The sequence below is a fragment of the Oratosquilla oratoria genome, chromosome 12 (assembly GCF_046742065.1).
Source record: "Oratosquilla oratoria isolate Oo_2021 chromosome 12, ASM4674206v1, whole genome shotgun sequence".
Classification (NCBI taxonomy): Eukaryota; Metazoa; Arthropoda; class Malacostraca; order Stomatopoda; family Squillidae; genus Oratosquilla; species Oratosquilla oratoria.
This window is the reverse complement of record NC_134788.1, coordinates 42,568,514-42,578,513: the sequence shown is the minus strand read 5'-3', so window position 1 is coordinate 42,578,513 and position 10,000 is coordinate 42,568,514. Positions and strand designations below refer to the sequence as shown.

At 53.4% G+C, this 10,000-nt stretch overlaps 1 protein-coding gene across 13 annotated transcripts in view; it reads left to right on the top strand.

The window, feature by feature from the left end:
- LOC143031548 (ELAV-like protein 1) overlaps positions 1 to 10,000 on the top strand; it is a 486,883-nt gene that overhangs the window by 164,825 nt on the left and 312,058 nt on the right. The gene's annotated exons all lie outside the window — the stretch shown is intronic.

The following is a 10,000-nucleotide window of genomic DNA, read 5'->3' as shown; positions in this document are numbered from 1 at the left end:
GTAAAACTCCTTGGTCAAGGGAGTGAGATTTTTGTTACTCTCATTCTGTCGCTTTCTCTCTCTCTCACTCTCTCACAGCATTACCCATAGATCGGTCATATATACGAGCCCTGAGCTCTCTTCCGGGAGGGAAATTGCTGTCGATCACGAGTCCAACACTTGATCCAAGACCATGTTGGTGAATCACACACACTTCCTACATATCATGAACCTGAATAAAATCGCCTGGCGACAGACGGTGCCGTAAGGAAGTGTACCAGGCAGGAGACGCGAGATAGAGAAGTTTGCAGGAGTGGCGTGGCAGAGGTTGGCTCAGTCGTGTGAGTTATGGCATTCTATGGAAGCCTTTGTTCAGTAGTGGACTTATGATGGCTGATATATATATATATATATATATATATATATATATATATATATATATATATATAATGCTAATAAGAACACGGGTACGAGTGTTCACTTATGCAAAGTAGACCATTTGGAAAAAAGAAACTAACATAGCAGAGCGCTTTCGTATATTACATCTTCAGTGCAAAAATGTAATATACGAAAGCGCTCTGCTTCGTTAGTTTCTTTTTCCAAGTGGTCTACTTTGCATATATATATATATATATATATATATATATATATATATATATATATATGAGAGAATGAGGGGGGAAGGGCAAACGAAGATGTGTTAGGAATAGAGTTTATTGCCCTAACGTTGCGACCAACTTGGTCTTCTGAAGAAGACCCAGTTGGTCGCAACGTTAGGGCAATAACTCTATTCCTAACACATCTTCGTTTGCCCTTCCCCACCCGCATTCTCTCTCATTTGTCTGAAATAATCTAAAATATATATATATATATATATATATATATAATATATATATATATATCTTCATTTCTTGTCACGTGTGATGTCATTGTCCCCCATTCCCCCCCCCCAGATAACCGTGATGCCCGGAATTGTGTGTATATGTGTGATTTTGTGTAAACATTGTGTTGTTTTTATTGTATTTGTTTTAATTAATTTAATTTGTTTATTCGTAATTACGTCACGATTTCCTTTTCGTCGGGGCTGGGTGGGGAACGATGACGTCATGCCTAGTGACGTCATCACTCGGTGGGGCGAGACGGGGAATTTCCCCCCCCCCCCCCGAGTTGGGTAAGGACGATGATGAGGACTGAAGGCCGTTATGGAAGTTGGGGGAAGAGTGGAGATTTGGGGGGAGGGGATTAAGTGGAGGTGGTTATAGGGAGTGAGACAGGGGTGTATCTTCCCCCAAAGTTTGTGCGCTTCTCCCCCCTTCCCAACTCTCCCTCTCACTCTCCCCCCAAAATCTCCCCTTCACTCTCCCCTTCACTCTCCCCCCAAAATCTCCCCTTCACTCGCCCCCCAAAATCTCCTCACCCATCACTCTCCCCAAAAATCTCCCCTTCACCCATCACTCTCCCCCCAAAATCTCCCCTTCACTCGCCCCCCAAAATCTCCTCACCCATCACTCTCCCCAAAAATCTCCCCCTCACCCATCACTCTCCCCCCAAAATCTCCCCTCTCCCCCCAAACTCTCCCCTCTCCCCCCAAACTCTCCCCTCTCCCCCCAAACTCTCCCCTCTCCCCCCAAACTCTCCCCTCTCCCCCCAAAATCTCCCCTCTCCCCCCAAAATCTCCCCTCCCCCCAAAATCTCCCCTCTCCCCTCCCCCAAAATCTCCCCTCTCCCCCCAAAATCTCCCCTCTCCCCCCAAAATCTCCCCTCTCACCCCAAAATCTCCCCTCTCCCCCAAAATCTCCCCTCTACCCCCAAAATCTCCCCTCCCCCAAAATCTCCCCTCTACCCCCAAAATCTCCCCTCTCCACCCAAAACCTCCCCTCCCCAAAAATCTCCCCTCCACCCAAAATCTCCCCTATCCCCCAAACTCCCCACTCCCCCCAAACTCCCCACTCCCCCCAAACTCCCCACTCTCCCCTCCCCCAAAATCCCCACTCTCCCCTCTCCCCCCAAAATCTCCCCTCTCCCCCCAAACTCTCCCCTCTCCCCCCAAACTCTCCCCTCTCCCCCCAAACTCTCCCCTATCCCCCAAACTCCCCTATCCCCCAAACTCTCCCCTCTCCCCCAAACTCTCCCCTCTCCCCCAAACTCTCTCCTCTCCCCCAAACTCTCCCCTCCCCCCAAACTCTCCCCTCTCCCCCCAGACTCTCCTCTCTCCCCCCAAACTCTCCTCTCTCCCCCCAAACTCCCCTCTCCCCCCAAACTCCCCTCTCCCCCCAAACTCTCCCCATCTATCAAACTCTCCCCATCTCCCATCAAACTCTCCCCCGCTCCCCCAGACTCCCCCTCTCCCCCAAACTTTCTCTCCCCAAACTCTCTCCCTCTCCCTCCAAACCCTTTACCTCCAAACTCTCCCCATCTCCCATCAAACTCTCCCCCTCTCCCCCAAACTCTCCCCCTCTCCCCCAAACTCTCCCCCTCTCCCCCAAACTCTCCCCCTCTCCCCCAAACTCTCCCCCTCTCCCCCAAACTCTCCTCACCCCAACTCTCCCCCTCTCCCTCCAAACTCTACCCCTCTCCCCCCAAACTCTTCCTTCTCCCCAAAGTCTCCCTCTCCTCAAACTCTCTCCCTCTCCCCAAACTCTCTCTCCCTCACCCCAAACTCTCTCTCTCCCTCTCCTCAAACTCTCTCCCTCTCCCCAAACTCTCTCTCCCTCACCCCAAACTCTCTCTCTCCCTCTCCCCAAACTCTCTCTCCCTCTTCCCCTTCTTTCTCTCCTTCCCACTCTCAGTGGAATAGAATAACTTGGCTCTTGTCACCTGACGAGGATGGAAGGCCCTTGGTCCAACTCGCTGGCGGCAGGGCTCGAACTGCCGTCAGGTCTACCACCGCCGCAAAGTGGCGACGCTCTAACACTTTGAGGATCAGTTCGTGACCGAGGTTTATCCCCCAGAGAGTCGGAGAATGACAAGCGAGGGGGGGGGGCGTATAGCCATAATTCAATACACAAAGAATAAAGACCACCAACACACGCACACACGCACACACACACATATATATATATATATATATAATATTAACCACAATGCACTTTAATTCTAAGCCATCAAAGGCCAGCATGCTGAAATTGAAATGTGGTACTGCCCAGGACTCGAACCCGGTATCCTCATGACAAGTGCGACAGTGACTTTCCAACTAGGCTATCAAGATGATAGCCTAGTAGGAAAGTCACTGTCGCAATTGTTATGAGGATGCCGGGTTCGAGTCCTGGGCAGTACCACATTTCAATTTCAGCATGCTGGCCTTTGATGGCTTAGAATTAAAGTGCATTGTGGTTGTTAAAATGTATCTGTAATCACTGGGACCCATTCAGTGTTGTACTTATATATATACATATATATATATATATATATATATATATATATATATATAAAGAACGAGCCAGCATATTTACATACACAAAATACAAAATGCTTAGAAAACAAAATAAATAAATTGATAGAATAGAATAATAATAAAGTGACCAAGACGTTGTTTGGAAACTCCGGACTTAGAACATAAGAATGAAGAAGGCTGCAGGAGACCATAAGGCCTGCACTAGTCAGACCCCAATCTGACCTCGAACGCAGTATCCAGTTATTACCAGTTATCATAGAAAAATAGTTTGGATTATTGTTAATATTAATGTATCTTTATTAATTATTATTATTATTATTATTTTTTTTTTTAAGGTGAGCTATGGGTTGCTCCCTCATGACTATCTGTTCTTACCCTAAGGCCTATTTATGGACCAAAAGGTCTCCTGTCGGTACACCCCTCCTTTGTCGAGGTAAAGGGACGCCATTGCAGCGTTCGAGTCCACTCGCGACTCCACCAACAATGCACGCCGTTACTGCCCCCCTTGAGCAAGGGAGAATGGTGCGTGTCAGGTCGCGGCGTTGATCGGGCAGTAGGTTGGGCTCTCATCCGGGAGGGTGGTAACTGCCGGTCACGTGTCCAGCACGTGGTCCAGGCCTAAGGTTGAGTACTGATGTACCTCTTTGTGGGACTACACTCCCTCCTCTCTCTCCCCCCTCTCGCTCTCTCATCGTCTCTCCCTCCCTCCCTCTCTCCTCCTCTTTCTCACCCTCTCGCTCTCCCCTCTCGCTTTCCCCCACTTCCCCTCCCCTCCCCCCCCGGTCATGCAGGTGGGGGGGTGGGATCTGAGGCCTTAATTGGCCAATTACTCGCTACCAGGTCGGTTGGTTGGTTGGTTTGTGTAATGTGTGTGATTCACCGTGGTCTTGGATCACGTGTTGGACTCGTGATCGACAGTTATTTCCCTCTCGGAAGAGAGCTCAGTATATGACCGATCTATGGGGGTGATACTGTGACCTCACACTCCAACTCCCCGCCCACGAGAGTTGGAGTAACGACTAGCAGCGCAGCGATACTGAAATCTCACCGCCCACGAAAGTTGGAGTAACGACTCGCAGCGCAGCGATACTGAAATTATTTCAGCCCTGGGCGGGATTCGAACCCGGACCACCGTAGTGGCAACCGAGGAATCAACCACTGCGCCACGAGTCGTGTGTGTGTGTGTGTGTGCGCGTGCGTGCTTGTGTAAGTGGGAATTCATGGTCGTGGACCACGTGCAGGACTAGTGACCCACGGTTCCACCCACCCGGATAAGAGCTCAGGTATGTCCCTATTTATGGGTCACTGCTACTCTTGACACACAAAATTCCTTGCCCATGGGAGGTGGGGTACCGGCGTGCCTTGCACGTCATCCCAGGGCGGGAGCCGATCTCAAGACTACTGAGTTAGCAGGTCAGGGGAAGGTTAGATTACTTTATGGATGGGGATGACAGGTGATCATGGACATGGAACTGCCTAGTGTAGGCCTTATGGTCTCTTGTCTCCTCCATTCTTATGTTCTTACACCAGTAGGTAGGTGTGCATATGTGTTTTTGTGTGTGTGTGTGTATATATATATATACACACACACACACACACAGGGGGAGATGTAGGTGGGGGAGTAGGAGTCCTGGGGGGAGTACGTAGAGGCCAGGGGAGAGTAGGTGGAGGCCAGGGGAGAGTAGGTGGAGGCCAGGGGGGAGTAGATGGAGGCCAGGGGGGAGTAGGTAGATGCCAGGGGGGAGTAGGTGCAGGTGAGGGGGGAGTAGGTGGAGTCCAGGGGGGAGCAGGTGGAGGCCAGGGGGGAGTAGGTGGAGGCCAGGGGGGAGTAGGGTAGGCCAGGGGAAGTAGGTGAAGGCCAGGGGGGAGTAGGTGGAGGCCAGGGGGGAGTAGGTGGAGGCCAGGGGAAGTAGGTGAAGGCCAGGGGGGAGTAGGTGGAGGCCAGGGGGAGTAGGTGGAGGCCAGGGGGGAGTAGACGGAGAATAAATATTTAAATGTTTGTCTGGGTGCTTGTGGTTGCTTGCTTGTGTGTACAGTGTGTAATGAGAGGGGGGAAGGGGGGAGAACGGGGGGATAGGTTGGGGTGGGGGGGTCATCTGACCATGGAGACATTTTGGAGTCTAACGAGCGGTGGGGGGAATAGGGTGCGGTGGGGGGGATTTGAATGTGTTTGTTTACCTTTGCCTCGTGTTTGCTGCTCTCTGGGTTTTCCCCCCCGTAAATGGAACAGTGTTTGGACGGACAAACACAAAACACGACTGTGCTCTCTTTCTCTCTCTCTCTTTTTTTTTTTTTTTTTTAACTGGCAGATCTAACCCCCCCCCCCGCACTCCCGTCTCTTGGGGGGGGGGGAAGTTGGTACCCCTGCCAAAGGCTGGTTCGTCCCTCTTCCCCCCTCTCCATGACCATTCCAGTCCTCCCCCTCTCCCCCCCCCCAATTTCCCCTCCTGGAGGCCCATCCCATTCCTCCCCCTCTTTCCCATTTCCCACCTTTCTCACTTCCCCTCTTTCCCACTTCCCCCTCTCATTTACCCTCTTTCCCACTTCCCCCCTCTCATTTACCCTCTCCCATTTCCCTTCCCCATTTCCCCTCTTACCCACCCCCGTTTTCCCTCTTCCCCACCCTCAATTTCCCCCTCCCAATTTTCCCTCTTCCCCACCCCTAATTTTCCCTCTTCCCCACCCCTAATTTCCCCTCTTCCCCACCCCAAATTTTCCCTCTTCCCCACGCCCAGTTTCCCCTCTTCCCCACGCCCAGTTTCCCCTCTTCCCCACGCCCAGTTTCCCCTCTTCCCCACGCCCAGTTTCCCCTCTTCCCCACGCCCAATTTCCCCTCTTCCCCACGCCCAATTTCCCCTCTTCCCCACGCCCAATTTCCCCTCTTCCCCACGCCCAAGTTCCCCTCTTCCCCACGCCCAAGTTACCCTCTTCCCCACGCCCAAGTTACCCTCTTCCCCACGCCCAAGTTACCCTCTTCCCCACGCCCAAGTTCCCCTCTTCCCCACGCCCAAGTTCCCCTCTTCTCCACACCCAATTTTCCCTCTTCTCCACACCCAACTTTCCCCCTCTTTCACACCTCCCAATTTTCCCTCTCCCCACCCCCATTACCCCTCTTTCCCCTCCCAATTTTTCCTCTTTCCCCTCCCAATTTTTCCTCTTTCCCCTCCCAATTTTTCCTCTTTCCCCTCCCAATTTTTCCTTCCCTCCCCCAATTTCCTCTTTCCCCCTCCCAATTTTTCCTCTTTCCCCTCCCAATTTTTCCTCTTTCCCCTCCCAATTTTTCCTCTTTCCCCTCCCAATTTTTCCTCTTTCCCCTCCCAATTTTCCCTCTTCCCCCTCCCAATTTCCCCACGCCCAATTTCCCCTCTTCCCCACTCCCAGTTTTCCCTCTTCCCCACTCCCAAATTTTCCTCTTCCCCACTCCCAGTTTTCCCTCTTCCCCACTCCCAAATTTTCCTCTTCCCACGCCCAAGTTCCCCTCTTCCCCACTCCCAATTTTCCCTCTTCCCCACGCCCAATTTCCCCTCTTCCCCACGCCCAATTTCCCCTCTTCCCCTCGCCCAATTTCCCCTCTTCCCCACGCCCAATTTCCCCTCTTCCCCTCGCCCAATTTCCACTCTTCCCCTCTTCCCCACCCCCAAGTTCCCCTCTTCCCCACCCCCAATTTCCCCTCTTCCCCTCGCCCAATTTCCACTCTTCCCCTCTTCCCCACCCCCAAGTTCCCCTCTTCCCCACCCCCAATTTCCCCTCTTCACCCCAATTTCCCCCTTTTCTCCCCCAATTTCCCCCTCTTTCCCACCTCCCAATTTCCCTCCCTTTCCCACCTCCCAATCCCTCTCTCCCACCTCCCAATTTCCCTCCCTTTCCCACCTCCCAATCCCTCTCTCCCACCTCCCAATCCCTCTCTCCCACCTCCCAATTTCCCTCCCTTTCCCACCTCCCAATCCCTCTCTCCCACCTCCCAATTACCCCTCTTCCTCACCCCATTTTCCCCTCTTCCTCACCCCATTTTCCCCTCTTCCTCACCCCTCTCCTCTTCCCCATCCCACCTCATTTCCCCTCTCTTCCCCATCCCACCTCATTTCCCCTCTCCTCTTCCCCATCCCACTTTTCCCCTCTTCCTCTCCCACTTTCCCCCTCTTCCCCTCCCACTTTCCCCCCCTCTTACCCCCCCTCTTCCCCACCCCCAATTTCACCCTTTTCCCCACCTCCCAATTTTCCCTCTTCCCATTTCCCCTCTTCCCCACCTCCCAATTTCCCCTCTTTCTCCCATTTTCCCTCTTCTCCCACGTTCCCCCCTTTTCCCCACTCATATCCCCTCTTCCCCACCCCCAATTTCCCCTCTTCCCCACCCCCAATTTTCCCTCTTCCCCACGCCCCAATTAATTACCCCTCTTCCCCACGCCCCAATTAATTACCCCTCAACCCCACGCCCCAATTAATTACCCCTCTACCCCACGCCCCAATTAATTACCCCTCTTCCCCCACCCCCATTTTCCCCTCTTCCCCACCCCCATTTTCCCCTCTTCCCCACCCCCATTTTCCCCTCTTCCCCACCCCCATTTTCCCCTCTTCCCCACCCCCATTTTCCCCTCTTCCCCACCCCCATTTTCCCCTCTTCCCCACCCCCATTTTCCCCATCTTCCTTACCCCCAGTTTCCCATCTTCCCCACCCCCAGTTTCCCATCTTCCCCACCCCCAGTTTCCCATCTTCCCCACCCCAGTTTCCCATCTTCCCCACCCCAGTTTCCCCTCTTCCCCACCCCCAGTTTCCCCTCTTCCCCACCCCCAGTTTCCCTCTTCCCCACCCCCATTTCCCCTCTTCCCCACCCCATTTTCCCCTCTTCCTCATTTCCCCTTTCTCCTCCCTCTCCTCTTCCCCCTCCCATTTTTCCCCTCTTCCCCCTCCCATTTTCCCCTCTTTCCCCTCCCATGTCCCCTCCCACTTCCTCTTTCCCACCTCCCACTTCCTCTTCCCACCTCCCACTTCCTCTTCCCACCTCCCACTTCCTCTTCCCACCTCCCACTTCCTCTTCCCACCTCCCACTTCCCCTCATTCCCCTCCCACTTTTCCCCTCTCCCCTCCCACTTTTCCCCTCTCCCCTCCCACTTTTCCCCTCTCCCCTCCCATTTCCCTTCTCCCCTCCCATTTCCCTTCTCCCCTCCCATAATCCCCCTCTTCCTATTCCCCCTCTTCCCCTCTCCCCTCCCATTTTCCCCTCTTCCTATTCCCCCACCCCCTTTTCCCCCTCCTATTCCCCTTCTCACCTTCCTCTCCCACTCCCCCGTTTCCCCCCACTCCACGTTCTTCCCTTTCTCCCCTCCCCCTCCCCTTTCCCCTTTTCTCCCTCCCCTTTTCCCCTTCCCCCCTCCCACTCTCTTCCCACTCCAATTAAGTTCCTTAAAGTCGTTTGTCTCTGCCCTCGGGGGGAAGGGGGAGTGGGGGGGGGCTATTATTAATAGGAATACCTTGGACTGCCTCCTCCTCCTATTCTTCCTCTTCTTCCTCTTCTTTTACTCCTCTCGCCTCCCTCTCCCACTCTCCCTCCTCTCGCCTCCCTCATCTTTCTCATCTTCTCTTCCTCTTCCCCCTCCCTCTTCTCCTCTCCCCCTCCCTCATTTTTCTCTTCCTCCTCCTCTCCCCCTCCCTCATTTTTCTCTTCCTCCTCCTCTCCCTCATTTTTCTCTTCCTCCTCCTCTCCCCCTCCCTCATTTTTCTCTTCCTCCTCTCCCCTCCCTCATTTTTCTCTTCCTCCTCCTCTCCCCCTCCCTCCTCATTTTCATAGTCTCTCCTCCTTCCTCCTCCTCTTGTTCCTCTTCCTACTGTTCCCTCTTCTCCCTCTTCCTCTCTTCTCCTTCCTCCTCTTCTCCCTCTTCCTTCTCTTCTCCATCCCCTCCCCTCCCCTCCCCGTCCTCCTCCTCCTCACTGTCAGAACTCATATGGACCAGAGGTTCTATTTTAAATTCTATATAATGTTCACGCTGAGAGAGAGAGGGAGGCGGGACCCCCCGAGTTTTGACAGTGCTGTAAGGAGGCTTCCATTTCTTAGCATCATCCTCTTCCACCTCCTTCTCCCCCTTCCTCCTCCTTCCTCTTCCTCCTCCTTCCTCTTCCTCCTCCTTCTTCTTCCTCCTCCTTCCTCTTCCTCCTTCCCACTCCTCCTTCCTTCCTTTGTCCTCCTTTCTCCCTCTTTCTCCCTCCTTTCTCCCCCTTTCTCCTTCCTCCCCTGCCTCCTCCTCCTTCCCTTTATCCTTCCTTCCTCCTCCTTCTCTTCCTCCTTCCCCCTCCTTCCCACTCCTCCTTCCTTCCTTTGCCCTCCTTCCCACTCCTTCCTCCCTCTTTCTCCCTCCTTTCTCCCCCTTTCTCCTTCCTCCTCTGCCTCCTCCCTCCCTTCCTCCTTCCCACTCCTCCTTCCTTCCTTTGTCCTCCTTCCCACTCCTTCCTCACTCCTTTCTCCCCCTTTCTCCTTCCTCCCCTGCCTCCTCCTTCACTTCCTCCTTCCTTTCTCCTCCTTCCTCTTCCTCCTTCCCTTTCCTCCTTTACCCCTTCTTTCTTCCTTCGTCCCTCCTCGTTCTTTCCATTTCCTATTTCTATCTCCCTGCCTCCTCTTTCCTCTTCTTTCCTCT